At 37.6% G+C, this 16,312-nt stretch overlaps 1 protein-coding gene across 1 annotated transcript in view; it reads right to left on the bottom strand.

Moving 5' to 3' along the window:
* Window positions 1-762: 762 nt before the first annotated feature.
* The window catches only part of MYBPC2 (myosin binding protein C2), a 591,519-nt gene continuing 575,969 nt past the window's right edge, over window positions 763-16,312 (bottom strand). The window contains exon 30 of the mRNA XM_044059467.1: window positions 763-2,012. The gene's annotated coding sequence lies outside the window, so the exon portion shown is untranslated. The remainder of the gene's footprint in view (window positions 2,013-16,312) is intronic.

Here is a 16,312-nt window from a genome sequence, read left to right on the forward strand (position 1 = left end):
TTTGCGAGTCCACAGCCTTAGTATCCTGAATGTTTTACTACAGGAGTGCCAGCTATAGAGGATTCTTCATGATAAATCTAATGATAACTTCCTGTTTTACAGCTGATTAGAGTGTGCAAAGTGGGATAAAGAATATAGCTTGTTGTTGTAACTAGAGTCAGGGACTATAACACTGAAGAATTCAAAGCACTAACTTATGTTTCAGTGTTCACTGCTGTACAATTCTTTCTCTCTTTTCGCGTTTTGGTGCACAAAACCAGTAGCATGTATATGCAGCACACATAATAGACTACTTATTTAAACGTGGATGCCCTAATTTCTTTTTGACCCACTATCTCATTCAGGTCATCTTATGGAAAAGCGCTGAATGAGTCATCATTGACATGTTTGTATTTGTCTCACACTGGCAGTAAAACTGTTTCATTCCTTTTTTCCCCCCAATTAAATAAAAAAAAAAATGATAATAAAAATAAAACTGTTTCATTCCTACCTGGACACCTTCTGCAGATGTTTGTACTAATTCAGAACTCTGAATTTAATCACTTGGAATCATGACCCAATAACTTAGTGTACTACACCTACATTAATGAAATACAAGAATTAAGTTACTGTCACTGTAACACAATGATGTCAGCCTTCACTTATGAAGGGGCTTTAATACAGACAATTGTAAAATGATGTACAGGGATATAACAAACGATATATATGATTTTAATAGTAACATTTTAAAGGCTGTGGTAAACACCAGAAAACACAAGAGAGTATATGACACTGATAAATTTCAGTGATCACTCAAAATATTTATTTGGCATGATTGTGTCACTTTATTTAGAGATGCTACATTTCACATTTGTAGAAAGTGTCACATGGACACCTTCAGTGGAACAATACAGTGCCTACCTAAATACATAATTACCAACCTAAATATAGGCCACTCTGTCACTATATATAATGTCAATTTATAATTTTTTTCACATTACATTCCAGTATTTATTAGTACTTCCAGTAGTTTAATAAAAGAAAAATCCAAATGCTGGCAAAAACAGTGGTATACATAAGCAATAATTTATCCTTGACCGTCTTTGAATTACTCTCTGGAATACTTTCTCAATAATTTTGCAACCATTTACTCGTCTGTCAGTTCTGAAACCAGCATTGCTTAGTAGTGGAAGTCTGCAGTCTGCTATAGCTTGATTTATTCTTTTCGTCTGTTTATTTGTTCACTCTGCGCTTTGCAAATTTTAATCACAGTGCAAGGGTGACGGATGGCAGAAGGAGTTTGCTTTCACTTTATTTTTTAATGAGGTTATACCAACTTTGCAGAAGTGCTTCTTTTTAGGGATAAATTCAGTCTGGAAAAGTGACTTCTTACATTCACACAGTATGGACGCAGAGACAGAATAAAACAAATACATGGCTGCAGGGTGAAATATATTACTACTTCACAACATTAACTTTCTGTGCAATATTCACAACTTCTAATTGCTAGAACAATCCAACACTTTCCCATGACCACATTGTTCTACTTCAGAAGACTTCATCAGTTGTCAACAATCCTTAAAAAATAAATAAAATTTAATATACAACAAGAATAAAGTACAAAAAAGAAATCATTGTCATTCTTATATGCAGAATGAAGTTTGTTCTTATGTTTTAGTCCATGCACAGAAATTGAAGCATAAACAATAAATATTCATCTGTGGGATATTTTAATGCAGCATTATCCACATTAGTGCGGCAGAAACACCGAGAGGACTGTGGCCAGACATCACTCTGATTTCCAGCTGTGGTAAAGCCATGTGTTCCCTGTGCTTGATCCAGTGGTTACTATGTTATTTCCAGGGACCAGAATCCAGCTGCATAACAGAAAATGGAAAATGTTCTACATAAAAATATACAATTTAAGACATATAACTAAAGCATCCTCTTGTTGCTGATATTTTGTTCCACAGCCCTTTGTTGCTTGGTGAGATGAAACAAATTCCATGTGGGATGAAATCCATTTTGGAGACCTGCAGGATTCACATACAAAAAGCAGAAAATTATCAGATTTATTGAAAACCGACAAAATTTGGACAGGTGACTGTCTGCACCAACTTTTTTTTTTGAGTTCTTCAAAAATGTTAATAACCATATCAGTCATTTAAAATTAATATTTTCTTGAAAGCTCTATGCATTATTTTTCCAGAAAATGACAAGAAATAGGTTTCAGACTAACTTATAGCCATCTACACCTAGTATAGAGCCATACGTTAACACCACAGAAAGGATGTTTTAGATAAGCCAATACATTTCACATCACTTTTGATGGTACTTTTTCACATACCCCGTAGTGCACACCGTAATAGGAAATGTAGAGGGGTGTAGCTAAAAAATTGCATTTTGTATTCACAAACTCTTTTTATTACCCCCAACCCACTTGGCCTTTTAAAAAAAATGGACATATCTTTCAAAATGTTGCCCTCCCAGCAGTTAATAAACATACACATCATTTTGGATGGAGGCCTTTAAGGAGAATAACAATAATCCTGCAGAATGTTATATTCATAAAGTAGCAGAAATATCATAAGAGCTAAGCGAACACGGGAATGGAGAAAGGAGATTCTGCCGTAGGGATAACTTGCAATCAGGTATACAGAGGTGGCTGGAATTTATTGGAGAAAACTGTCAAAGGAACCAAGGTATTGGGAGCAAATAACTAGAGGGGGAAAGATGATAGAATGGGAAGACGCCAAGAATTTATTTGGACTGCAGGTTAGACAGTGCCTTCCTTATCAAGGATTAATATCAGAGTATAGGCAAAGAGAAAGAAATAGGGGGTCCTAAATGAAAGACCAGCACGGGTAGAGTTTTTAGTAGAATCTAGAACAGAAGCTAGCATTAAAAAAAAAAAGGAATAATTAGTAGAGCATATAAAATATTGCATGATAACTATAAGAATCAATCTGAGGAAGTTAGAAAGGATTGGGAAGAGGGATTATATATGCAAATCAAAAAGAAACAACAAGAGGGTATATGTATGACTCCCAAATATGTAACAAAATCTAGAAGATTTAGGATTTTTGCTTGGAAATGTTTACATAGATATTTTTATACCCCAAATAGACTCCAGAGAATTTTTCCTCAGGTAGACAGCAAATGTTGGAGGTGTGAGGGGGAAGAAAGAAATAATTAGGAACATATTTTCTGGGAGTGAGGTGAGTTAGCGGCTGTTAAGGATTCCCTGCTGTATGCACTGTTGGAGATGCTGGGTGGGCAGATAGGTATGATAAGGGAGATGATTTATCCGAGCTATGATATAGAATCAAAACTGCCTAGACATGGTATGACCTTACTGTGTCTAATTATGGTGGCTGCCAAAAAGCAGCTACTAGAAAATGGAAATCAAAATCTAAACCAACTATAATAGAAGTAGTGAATATACTAACAAAAATAAAACTACTGTAATCGAGATCTTTTGAAAAGGGGGAGCAAACTACATAGGAAAAATGGGAATTGTGGAAATAATACCTACAGGGGAGGAATGAGGTTCAAAAGAAGGCAGGACTTAAGTTATGTAATGTCTGACTGAAAATGATTTGGGTAGATTATAAGTGGTGTATAATGTTTGTAAAAGGGGAGTGTGTCAGTATGGTTTGTGATATAAAATGCAACTAGGATTGTGTTGGTGTGGTTTGTTTTCATTTATATAAATGTATGATTGCTGTCATAAGTGATGGTATAATGAAATGTTTCTTGTTTAAAAAAATGGGGCGGGGCTGAATGATTTATGTAATGTTGCTTAGGTTACATGATATATAGCAATATATGTAGAGTATAAAGTTTGTAAACATGAACTTGTTAATACAGTTTGATTACTTTTATATGAATGCAAATTTGCCTCTGTGATACTTCATAGGCGTGTACTAGGCTAGTGGCCCTAGAGCCTTTACAAGCCTTGCCCATAGGATTGCCATGGCGTTGTGCCGCCCAACATTAGTTTCCAGTGCCTCTATCGAGCAGAGCCACTGAAGTGATCTCTGGGGTGAATTTTCTATTTCCCATCCACTCGTCAAGATTTCTCTTGGAGAGGGCTAGTAAGGTGCTCTGCTTGATGTGTATTGGAAGTCTATTCAGAGCATGGGCAGTTTCTGGGTTAAGAACCTGTCCCTCCAGCATGTTCTGTTGATTGAAGTAATAAGGTTGAGGTCTCTGGAGCGTGTGGTGTGGAGGGATTAGAATTTTTTTAGATGTAGCATATCTAACAAGGTTGTGTCAGACATGGCCTCTAAGTAGGCAATATGCGACAGAGAATAGCTGGAGTTTTTTTTGAGTCTGTCCGTATAGGACAATAAAGGTGTTTAAAAAATTGTTCTCTCTAAAACTATTAAAGACATTGTTTTTAGTTTAGTTTGTACAGTTGTTGACATAAAACCTGAAAAAGCTACAATGTTTCTGAGTGATGCAAAACAAAAAAATGTATTCAGCAGAGCGCAAAGAGTATGCCTGGCTACATTAAGATACCTATAAAATGATTCACACAGCAGGTCTGTCGTGAGCAATGTACCTGAAGGATTCATTAAAATGCTTCTGCATCATGTTAAGCTAAAAAGGCCCTGTTAATACAAATTATTATTTTACGATTCATAGATACATTAGCTGCATTTAGGAAAGACATCATTATCATCTAAATTGCATGTCTATGAATCTCAGCTTGCTAACTGCCATTAAGTGCAGATCATCATTTCCCATGGTAGTTAACTGTGGCGGCTACACTGTATAAAATAAGGCACCCCCTCAGTCATCTCCTACACACAAATGCTCACAGTAAAATGCACACATGCAGACACCATATACACCATACCTGGCCTTGTTGTCAGACTGTCTCCTTTTCCTCTGCCTAGATAATTCACTGATGATTACAGTCAGTCATTAATGCCAGACATTCAAGTTTCACACTTCATATCCTTCAGTAAATGCATGTTAGGGCAAAAGTTGTTTACGAGATTGAGAGGTATGCCACATGTTGTAGTCATTGTTCAATGTCTGTGGTCCTCCATGTGTATGTGTGTGTATGTATATATATATATATATATATATAGAGAGAGAGAGAGAGAGAGAGAAACTAGGAAGCGCAATGAACAGTTGAACAAGATAAAAAGACAGTCACAGCTGCTTGCCAAAGTAACGCAAGCTGAAAAAGCTTTGATAAACTGCGATTTATTTGAAGCGCTTTTCATTTGCATTGTGTACAAACTTCTTCAGAAAACAGTATGGAAATTTAAAAGTCACATAAATAGATTGAGGTGTAATCATTTAACCAATTAAAATAAAACAAAACTTCATTCACTTCTTCCTTAAAGGCACACAAACAACCAAGTACTTTTCCATAAAGAATATGTATACATGCGGAAATACTTTCCTAAGACCTAAACATACAATCATTTGAAAATTCTTTGCAATGAAAGTAAAAAACATTACTAATAAACACAGGTTATGTATACATAAAAACATATAATGAATGTTAAATAATTACTAAACCTAACATGTCACTCACTCATCTCCTTAGGCTCTTTAATTGTAAAATGCTACTTAAGGAACAGGTTTCATCCAAGCCTGGAAAATTGTATGCATTTAATCTAATCTGCCAGGCTAACTCTAATTCCTCAGGATATTAGGGGTGGCCCTGCACCTTTGCCACAATGGATGAACATGGCATTTTGGTCATGCTCACTGCCATGACGTGGAAGGAGTGGTAGTGTAATTTACATGGCCAAGTGATTCTGTGACTCACTTAACATGTACATTCCTTCCCTCAGACAGCTCTAAGGGATTGAGAGAAGATGGCTAATTAGCATATCCCTCTCCCCCAGACTGCCTCATTGGTGTGTAGTATGACTGCGGAAACAGACCACTATGGTGTTACACGTCTTTGTGCAAAAACACTATGATAGGGCTATCTATGAATTCAAAGAGGTTACCTTATGGTAACCTTTATGAATACCTCCATAATACTGAGTGGACTGGGTTCTGTTAGCCACTGTCTGGATTTTTGTAAAATTGTTATCCACTTGTGCTATTTTTGGGGAACAAGAAAGTTTACCTATATTTATTTTAATATTTGATATTTAGTTGTCATATTGTTACAGGATGCTTTTATAAGATGAAACTAAAACAGTTTAAATATAACACATGCAAAAAGTAATTTGCAGTTTGCCTTGTGAATTTAAAATACTTTCTGTGAATGTGAATGTGGGACTTTGCCTGCCTCTTTTTGTTAAGGGACACTGTGGGAAAAGAGACTCCAGATTTAAATATACTAAAGCAGTGGCCTTTACTGTATGTTTGTGACAAGGTATATCTATAAACCGTAATGCTTCCTTGCACAAGCTGAAATATTCACCTAAACAATTTAAAAACAATGGTATATGTTGAGCCTAGAATACTAAGGACAATTGCAGCTGGAATAGTAAAAGAAGTCATAATCATACCATCATTATTTTGTGTTAATATCTCGGCAAGTGGTTAGTGTTATTTATATAATTTATTGTGCGTTAAAATTATATTGTCGTTCAATATCCTGTTCGCATTGCCTTGGAATGCACAGTAGTGCTTTCTACTGGGGTCTTCTTTGAATGCCCCTTGAGAGAATTGTTACTAGATTTATTGTAATAGTTCCCTTTGATATTTGTTAGTTTCCAGCTCCCTGACAATTTTATGATCCTTTGTTGAAGGAGAAGGGGTATATTCTGCACGTTATATATATATTTTTTCTTTTTAAGCTTTGTTTTATGGGGGACTGATGTGTTCATGAGAGAGTCAATAATAACATCTGTCAGTATGAGCTGACAACCATGTTAGAGCATGCAGCATGCTAAGGCATTACAAAGGATATTCACACCTATAGCTGAGACACAGAGACATGACAGAGCAAGAGAGTAAGAGATACTAGTTGTGTAGACTCTGAAAAACTGACATTACTATGGATAACAGCTCTAGGAGTCTGTATCTGTGGAACATCAAAGTGGATTGCTTCAGTGATCTACTTCCAGTTGTTTTAAGAACTACTAAAAAAAATTTAACTGAGAGTGCAGTCCTGTATTACTGGGGATGTTACATAGATGGTAGTGAAAAAAGGAAAGGCAAAATTACATCATAAAGAGAGTCAGAGTACACTGCTGGAAGGAGCTTTGCTCAAAAACAAAATATCATCAAAACAGTTGCTACTATGCCATTTTGAAGTAGAACAGCTTATAAAATTATATTGACCACTTACAGTGATGTGGCAGACAACATTGCACAAAATGTTAAATCTGTTTCTTTGTTAATTGGGTAGAAAAGTTAGTGTAGGGACTCCTTTGAGCTATAATCTGGGCCACAAGGCACAGTATAATACATAGTGTGATACTGATAATCATTTTCAAATTAATGTAGAAACCTATAGAAATCTAAACACAGAACAACATTAAATTCAGGTTTAGCATTATATAAATATGGAATAAATGTTGACAAAATTAAAATGATATTCTAAGTGAAAGCAAATTTAGGCTAGAGTCATTTAATATACACTATTCATAGTATGCTTGAAAAGTTATAATCAATGCATTTCTAAAAACTACTTAAAGGTCATGAATAATAAATAGCTTTTTTGTAGATGACAGAATAAAAACTTTCAGGTTATACTTTAAACATTTAGGTTATTAACCATTTCCCTTAAATCATTGTCATTCAAAGGCATCTATGATATGGGCCAGTAGGTTTGACCTAAATATAGCATAAGATTTCACATTACTGGTGTCATATGGGAGTTAGTTCTAGTGGCTGGGGCAGTTATACAGAAGCTGTTATTACAAGTGGAAAAACAGAAATCTTGTCCTAATAAAGGTTAGAGCTTCTGTGTTTTGAAATATTAATGTATATTTGCAGTTTCCAATAGAAAATGCATTTGTTAGGTGTGATTAAACATGTATGTCTGTTTTTTTTTTCTTCCTATAGTTTTCCCAGTATTTTTTATTTTTTTTTACAAACCCATACTACCTTTGTGATAAATTGCTAAAAGGACTTGTATCTCACATATTTATATGCAATGTTCTCTAGCAATGTAAGCCCCAACCATGCTCTCTAGTTTAACAAGTGTTGAAGTTCTGGGTATGTAGTACGTTTGAGTTATAGTCCATTCCCATCTCAATTCATATGATCAGTCTACTGTAGACAGGTACTTTGGTCAACTAGGTTTGGCCATATTTGCTTTGGGTGTGTGATGCATTTGAATGAAGTCCATTTGGTCAACTTTTAATGAAATGCTACTTAATCTGCAATGGTTACTATAACATTTACACAAGTCTGATTTTAGTTTTGACTTGAGTACGTGTTTGAGGTTTTGGTTACGTTTAGAGTTGGGGTTAAGTAAAAGGTTAAGGCTTTGGTTTAGGTTTGAGTTAGGGTTGTGAGGTCTGTTGTTTGTTGCGTAAGTTATGTCGTTTTGGAGGACTTTGTTTCTTACAAGAAACTCTGGATACTTCTGTATATTGTTTTGTATTATACATTTTCAGTAAGACTGCCTTTTAACAAAATGCCTTTTGGCATTTTTATAATTGGATGTTTGGACTTGGTTATGCTGTTATTGATGCTTTTGTTGTCAAGCAGATGTCCTAGACCCCACTGGCATCCCAAGGAGAGTAGCAAGATGGTGTGAACAGGCATGATGAGATGGTGATTTCATATCAGCTAAATCCTGTTCTGAATTTTTACTTAATAAAGTGTTGCTCAGAGAAAACAAACGCTATTTGTAAATGGAGATGAATTGTTCACTTTTGTTAGATTAATGACATGAACTAATTTTTATGCTATGACACTTTGGCTGAAATCTAGTTTACATTACCTAGTCTGAATAGTTTAATTACTTCTCTAGACAACAGTATGTCAAATGCAATTTAACTGTCATGTCTGCTTTTCTCAATTTAGCTGAGCAAAAGAGTATTGGAAACAATCTGAAATGTGATGGGCAGGAGTGAATGTGCTAACCTGGTCATGCAGAACAGGACAGGCATTCCTTCAACTGCAGTATGACAAGTTTTCAGTACTGTTAGCTAACCTTTGCAGTGGAAAAAAGAGAAAGTAAAAGCCTTGTTAAGTATTATTTTCTCAGCTAACCACTGCACTCTTGGTTTCTGGCCCAGTATAGCAGTGACAGAGGAAATCACAAATTTGTTTCTGTGTTGCAGACACCCATATGCATACAATCACTAAAAATTATTGTTTTGCAAGCAAATTAGTGTTTACTTGTTAGCCATCGTAAATCAAATATCATACGAGGAATACAACAAAACTATGTGACAAAATCAGGGACGTTCTGCAAAATCAGGTACAGTTAATAAGCAAAGTGTGTTGCCTTGCATTGTTTGCTTTGTTTTTTTTTCATTCTTTTGATCACAATGAGACATTTGTGGTGTTTTTAGTCTATAAAGTGCCTGTAACTGCTGAGCAGATATGTGCTTCATGTTTGTGTATTTTTTGTATATTGTTTGAGTCTGTTTGTCTGCGCTTCTGAATGTGTCTGCATATATGTGTGTGTGTGTGTGTGTGTGTCTGTCTATATAATTTATAATCCAATGTTGTAATTTCTGTCCACCTCACCCTTTGGGTATTTGGATCTGATAGGATCAGACAGCTGGAAATCTTCGTATCTTCAAGGTCTGAGGCTCGGCCTTCTCACTCATAATGCCCTGCTTATCTAAAGCTACTCAGATCTTGTTTGCTTCTTCCTGTGACAGACTTGCTCTATGAGGAACTGTATATTCAGGAAGTAAGTGCATCTTTGATGGTTCTTTTTGAGAATTTTCTGTATATTACCTCCTCTCCATAGTATATTTTTTTATTTTTATTTTTAATTTCTTTAGTCTACTTAGTATCATTAGTGAGTGTCTAGTTAAATTCTGTTAATTTTGACTTTCAAAATTTCTTTACACTTCACAGTTTCTTCCTACCTTATTCTTCCTCATACAAAAATAAATTAATTCTTGGAGTTCTGTTTCAGTCATTGACAGTTCTGTCTTTTTATTAGTGTTTGATAAAACAGGTGCTTTCTTCATGGTGCTTGCGTGACTCCATTTCCTGCCTATGGATTCTAAGACCTTAGGTTTTCGTAAATTCATAGGGCGTGGAGTATAAATCACCCCCCAAGGACACACATGACCAGTGAATCTATTGCCTTGAGCCTGAGCACCTCTCTATGGATTGTAAGGCCTGTTTGGCCTTTGGGTCTTGGGGGGGGGCTTGCTGGTTGCTGGGACATATTGGTTTGAAAAGGCTTACCTCCAGCTGCTGTTTTAAGTTTCAACCTTTGCATTACCTTCTCCTTCCAAAGCTGAAGAGAAAGGAAAATGGAAAGAAAGAGTGAACAGTAAGACTGAGAAAGGTAAACATGAGGAGAAAGACAAACAGAAACTTTTCTGTTTTATCTTTACAGGGAGAAACTGGAACTAGAGACCTTAAGGTTGACTTCAGCCATGACAAAACAGCTTGGAACCAGAACCTCTTTGGCTTTGTTCTCCCAAAGTATTGGCACTGGACTTGGATTCAGTCCCATTTTTGGACTTGACATACCAAACGCTTTTCTCTCATCAACTCTGGCTTCAGGTTAGGTTCATTCCCGTTTTACAGCTATTACACCCAAACTGGAATTTTCCACAGAGGCATGTCCAGTTTGGATCTGAACGTCTCTTTTTCAGATCTAGGAGGTTCCTCTTCAACATATGAAGTCCAGCAAACTGGCTTCTTTGCTTTCATCACAGTCTGTTAGATCTTTCAGAAGTGTTAAGGACATGGATAGCAACTCAGGACAACCTTTCTGAGGGCTCAAGTTGATTTAGGAATTAACTCTTCCCCCATTCTCAGGGATTGAGTGTTCCATTCCTTTGGCTCAAATGGTTTCTGTTCCTTCACCAGCTCATTTCCTGGTGTCCTTAGGTCCAAAGATTGTCTCACCTACCCATGAGTAGGTGCCAACAACTCGGACCCTGCCAGTGCTGATTCATTTCTTGATGTACTTGACTCCAGTATCTTTGGTTACAAATGCCTCCTAAAGCTGTGGCACTAGGACAGAGGGACAAATTTCAGATTCATCCCAGAGATTTTCAGAACCATCTCTGTCCTTTGATGTCTCTGCCTTAGATAGCTTGGTTCCAGTTTCAACTTCTAATTCAACCAGACTGACGGCTGGCTCAGGGACGTCTCTTGCATTCGGCACCCACATTGAATTGCATAAAGAGGATTTTATCTCAGTCAGAGAAGTGTTCTTCTGTTTTATTGTCTGATCCATCTATTGTTTCCCTTACAGCCTTGGTTTCTCATGAGTTGGTCTCAGGACAGCCTGTGCCATCAATTCTTGAACATAACTGGTATACAGGAGAGCTTGGAAATAACTAAATATGGTGGAACTGATACCATGTAAACCAGATCAAGTCTTAGTAACCCCTAAAGGACAGATCTTTTTGGAGAAAGGGCCATCCTCTGGATGGGATTATCACTGCCTTGGTCACTAAAAAGGAGATTTCAGAGGAAAGCAGTTTGGTCCAAACAGGGAGTCTAGGGCATTGGACTGTTTTGGCAGGCATACCTATGCCTTAGTCACCTTTGCTCTTCTTGCACTGAATTAGTTGTACACTTAACAAAGCTTCAAAAAGATTTGATTTCTGAAGCCTCTAAGCAGATGGCCACTCCTTCATCAGACTTTTGCAAAGCTCTAGTGACTCGGCTGTCTACCATGCAGTCTATATCCAATGTCTCCCTGTGCCTTATATCCATTGCAAAGGATGGTACAGCATGCCTGGATACACCTTTGGAATTTCACAGACTGTTTTAAGGCACCCTTCTTAAATGCTCCCTTTTGATGGTACCACATTATCTAGTTCCAAAGTGAAAGACACTTTGACAAGGAGTGAACATGCAGGAAAAACACTGTCTGCCAATGGGGGGGGGTGCATTTTTTTACACTTCAAAAAACCATATTAGGACTCAAAGGAATGGGGAGGAGGAAGATGTTTTTCTAGAAATTAGTCTTTTTTCACAGGATGCTTCTTGTGATAATACCCCTTAAGGCAGGGGAGGAAATTTTAATGGATGCTGTCCAAGGGGCAGGGGTATCTGCAGTTCCAGTTTGTCAGAGGTACTTATTCAGGGAGTCCTTTCCAGTGCTCCTGAAAAATTGCTCAACTGCTATACTTTGGAGTCAGTTTGAGGCACTTGACTCTACACTTATAAGCTTGGGAGGCCATCACAGCAGATGAATGGGTGTTGAGTCATTTCCAGAAGTTACTCAATCCCTTTCCACATATTTCCAAGATTAAATCAAAGACATCTCCCAGAAGTTCCACCCACTCAGAAAAAAGAAGCAGTGTTAGAAATCCAAAATCTGCTAACAGACAATTAATCCAAAAGGTCTCCACTAGAGAAAATAGGATATGTGGTTTATTTTTGAGGTTCTTTTTGGTGTCAAAAAGAACAGAGGACCTCTGGCCCATCTTGCACCTAAGCAAGCTAAACCTTTTTGTCAAACAGACCAAATTCCAAATAGTAAGAGTTCAGTCCATCTTGCCTCTTCTGAGGAAGGACAATTGGATGTGATCAGTGGACTTCAAGGATGCCTACTACCTTATAAAGATAAAGAGGGGCTCCAGAAGGTTCCTGCTGTTCAGGATGGGAGCCAGCCATTATGTTTTTTCTAGCAGTACCATTCTGGCTCACCACCACCCTCTAGGTACTTCTCTCCTAGGGTGGGTGGTGGTGCATTATAAGGGAAGGACATTCCAACATACATGGTATCAGTCACTTACACATAAATATCTTGGGAGACAAGGATTTCAAAGCAATCTCCCCAAGGGTGTGTTACTAATGTAGTGTGGTACTTTAACAAACAGGGGGATACCCATTCTTACCTAGTCCATTGAGAGGCCATGAGGGTGTGGCTTTGGGCAAAGTCATAGCAGTGATTTTTGACAGCAATGTACATCCAAGGGAAATCCAACATCCAAATAGGCAGTTAGAGCAGGAGCATACTAATGCCTCACAAGTGGTCTCTCAGTCCAGTATTGACACACCAAATCTTCTGCCACTGCAGGCAACCATGCTGCTATCTTTTTGTAACCCCTTTCATTACCAAATGCAACACCTTCTTCCCTCTGATTCCCCAGGGGGACAGTCACCGAGAGATACTCTTCTTCATGTTTGGTCCCTTGGTCTCCAGTATGCTCTGATTCCCCAGGGGGACAGTCAACAAAAGATACTTTTCCTCATGTTTGGTCCCTCGGTCTCTGGTATGCTCTGATTCCCCAGGGGGACACTCACCGAGAGATACTCTTCTTCATGTTTGGTCCCTCAGTCTCCTGTATGCTCTGATTCCCCAGGGGGACAGTCACCGAGAGATACTCTTCTTCATGTTTGGTCCCTCAGTCTCTGGTATGCTCTGATTCCCCAGGGGGACAGTCACCAAGAGATACTCTTCTTCATGTTTGGTCCCTCGGTCTCTGGTATGCTCTGATTCCTCAGGGGGACAGTCACCGAGAGATACTCTTCTTCATGTTTGGTCCCTCAGTCTCCGGTATGCTCTGATTCCCCAGGAGGACAGTCACCGAGAGATACTCTTCTTCATGTTTGGTCCCTCGGTCTCCGATATGCTTATTCTCTAATGCCCTTGATAATCAAATTCCATCAGGAATCAAACCATTGCAGTGGGCTAGTAATTTGCATAGCACCTTCTAGCCCAGACAAGTTTGGTTTCCCTTCCTGTGGTCTCATCTACTTCATCCACCCTGGGTCCTGGACACACTTCCAGATCTAATCTCTCATCCCTCAGATCAGCCTTACCTGAATCTAGAATCCCTCATGTTGACCACCTGGTTGCACCAGTTACAGTGATAGCCAGAGATTCTGAGCTGTCTAAATGAGTTCTTCACACTTTATCTTCCTCTCAAAGGCCATCTACAGGGAAAGCCCATGGTAGCAAATGGCAATATTTTTCTATTTGGGCTTCTTCCAAGGGTATAGATCTATTTTATGCCCCAATATGGGCCATTTTGGATTTTCTGACTGAGCTCTTCCAATTCTGGCTCCGTTATCCTACCACTAAAGTTGAATTGGCAACTATTTCCAGTTTTCATGTGGGCCAGAATAACACCACCATTGCATTCTTGTAGTTAACTAAAGCTTCTCTAAAAGGAACCTTTCTGCTTAGACATCCCATAAGAGATCCATCCCCCCTTGGGATCTCCCCTTCCTTCTCCAGTCCATGATAAGCCCCCCTTTTGAACTGGCAGCTACAGTGAATCTAAAATTGTTATCTTGGAAGGCTCTGTTTATCATAGTGATTACCTCAGCCAGAAGAGCTTCTGAGTTACAGGCTTTGTTTTGCTGTCCTCCTTACTTTATTTTCATAAGGACATAGTTTCTTGGAGAACTAATCCATTCTTTCTTCCAAAAGTGACCTCTGAGTCCTCTCTAATTCAGTCATTTAGTTAACCTTTTTCTTTTCAAGATTTGTTAACAAAGGAGAATATATGCTTCACTGCCTTGATGTTCATTGTCAACTAAGATTTTACGTAGACAGAACAAAACAGTCTAGGAAATCTAATCAGTTTGTTCTTCTCTAAAGCAAAATTAGGTTAACCAGTTTCAAAAATTACTTTGTCCAGATGGCTCTCTGATTGCATATCTTTTGTATTTTCTTTTAGAGGTGTTTCCTTGCCGTTTAGACCTAAGGGCCATTCTACAAGAGCAATAGCTAATTGTACAAACTTTTTATAGGCATGACATTTGTGCATCAGGCACAGGGCCTGTACTCACACATTTATTATTCACTAAAAGCTGGATATCCAGTCTTATTCCAGATCAGCCTTCAGTTCCACCATACTATGTAATACTCTTTCCTGGGCCCATAGAGATGAGTGGCTGGGACTCTGTCCCAAAAACTGAGGCTGATTTAAAAGACAACATCAGATACGAAAGTGGTACACTTATCATAACTCTAGATCCATTTTGTCTTCCTCCATCCATCTCAACCATCCCTCCCTCCATCCGTCTTCCTTATTGTGACCTATGTCAGGAATATAGGTGGATCTAGAGGACCAGCCTGTGCCTGGTCTCAGATCCATTTTGGTTTCTTATGTGGTATTCCCTTCTCTTTGTCATTGTATTAGGATATAATGTTTTTTCCTTTCTGATAACTTGGATTTTTAAGTAGGGCAAACTTGATCTGAGGACCTTTAGGTGGGCAAAGCATTATGGGAGAGAAGGCAGAGTATCAGTGCCTGAAGATTTAAAAGTTGCTGGCTCTGAATACCTAACGGTTGAGAAGGATAGAAGAAGACAACATGGATTTAGATTTATGACCAGTATATAACTTTCATTTTTGGATGTAAAATGCTTCCACCAAGAACAATTACACATACTATAGCAAATCTGAAACACTAGGTGGAAGAATTATTTTACATCAAAAATATAAAAAGGTGTATATAGTAATAAAAAGATACAAAACAATTTAAGATACAACCCATTCTCTAAGCATAATGCCATCAAGTATGAATATTATCAGGGAAATAATGTCCTTCCAGAGTTAGTAAAGCCATCCACCTGCAGCATCATGCCTCACAACACACCTGGGTGGGTGGGTGTTAATTCCTTGATAACACCCACCCTATTGGGCATTATTGCTTGCATAATGGTTGGTGGGGGTGTAGGTGAATTTTTGCCTTAAACTTGCTTTTGAGGGTCATTGTCAATTAACTGGGCTGCAAATGTGTTGTTTTAAAGAGCTGTCACAGACCCAAAGAATGTGAAAGGAATCCGTCCAAGCTGAATTAGTACCATTGTTGTTCCATATATTGTTGAGATCTGCAATGTAGCTTTCTTAATGGCAAAGCACAACAATTCTTTTAGATGGAGAAAAAAGAATGCATTTACCAGGAGCAATTCAAAACAGTTAAGAATAAATGTTTAACAAATGATAACTTCATTATTTCTTTAAATTTGATCTCTGTTCTCAGTCAATACATATCTTAATAAATCTTTGCTGTTGACTCTTCTGTTTTGTAAAGGACATTTTTATGTCTGGCAAATATATATATATATATATATATATATATATATATATATATATATATATATATATATATATACATATACATATATATATATATATATATATATATACATATATATAAAAAAACTTCAATTGAATTTTGCCTTATATTGTTTCAAAGACACTCTAAAGAAGGTGTTGAGCTTCTAGGTAAAATTTAACTATCATTCCAATGTACTACTAATTAAGAGGATGTATTTC

The sequence above is a fragment of the Protopterus annectens genome, chromosome 17.part0, assembly GCF_019279795.1.
Source record: "Protopterus annectens isolate FY-2018-M chromosome 17.part0, PAN1.0, whole genome shotgun sequence".
Classification (NCBI taxonomy): domain Eukaryota; kingdom Metazoa; phylum Chordata; order Ceratodontiformes; family Protopteridae; genus Protopterus; species Protopterus annectens.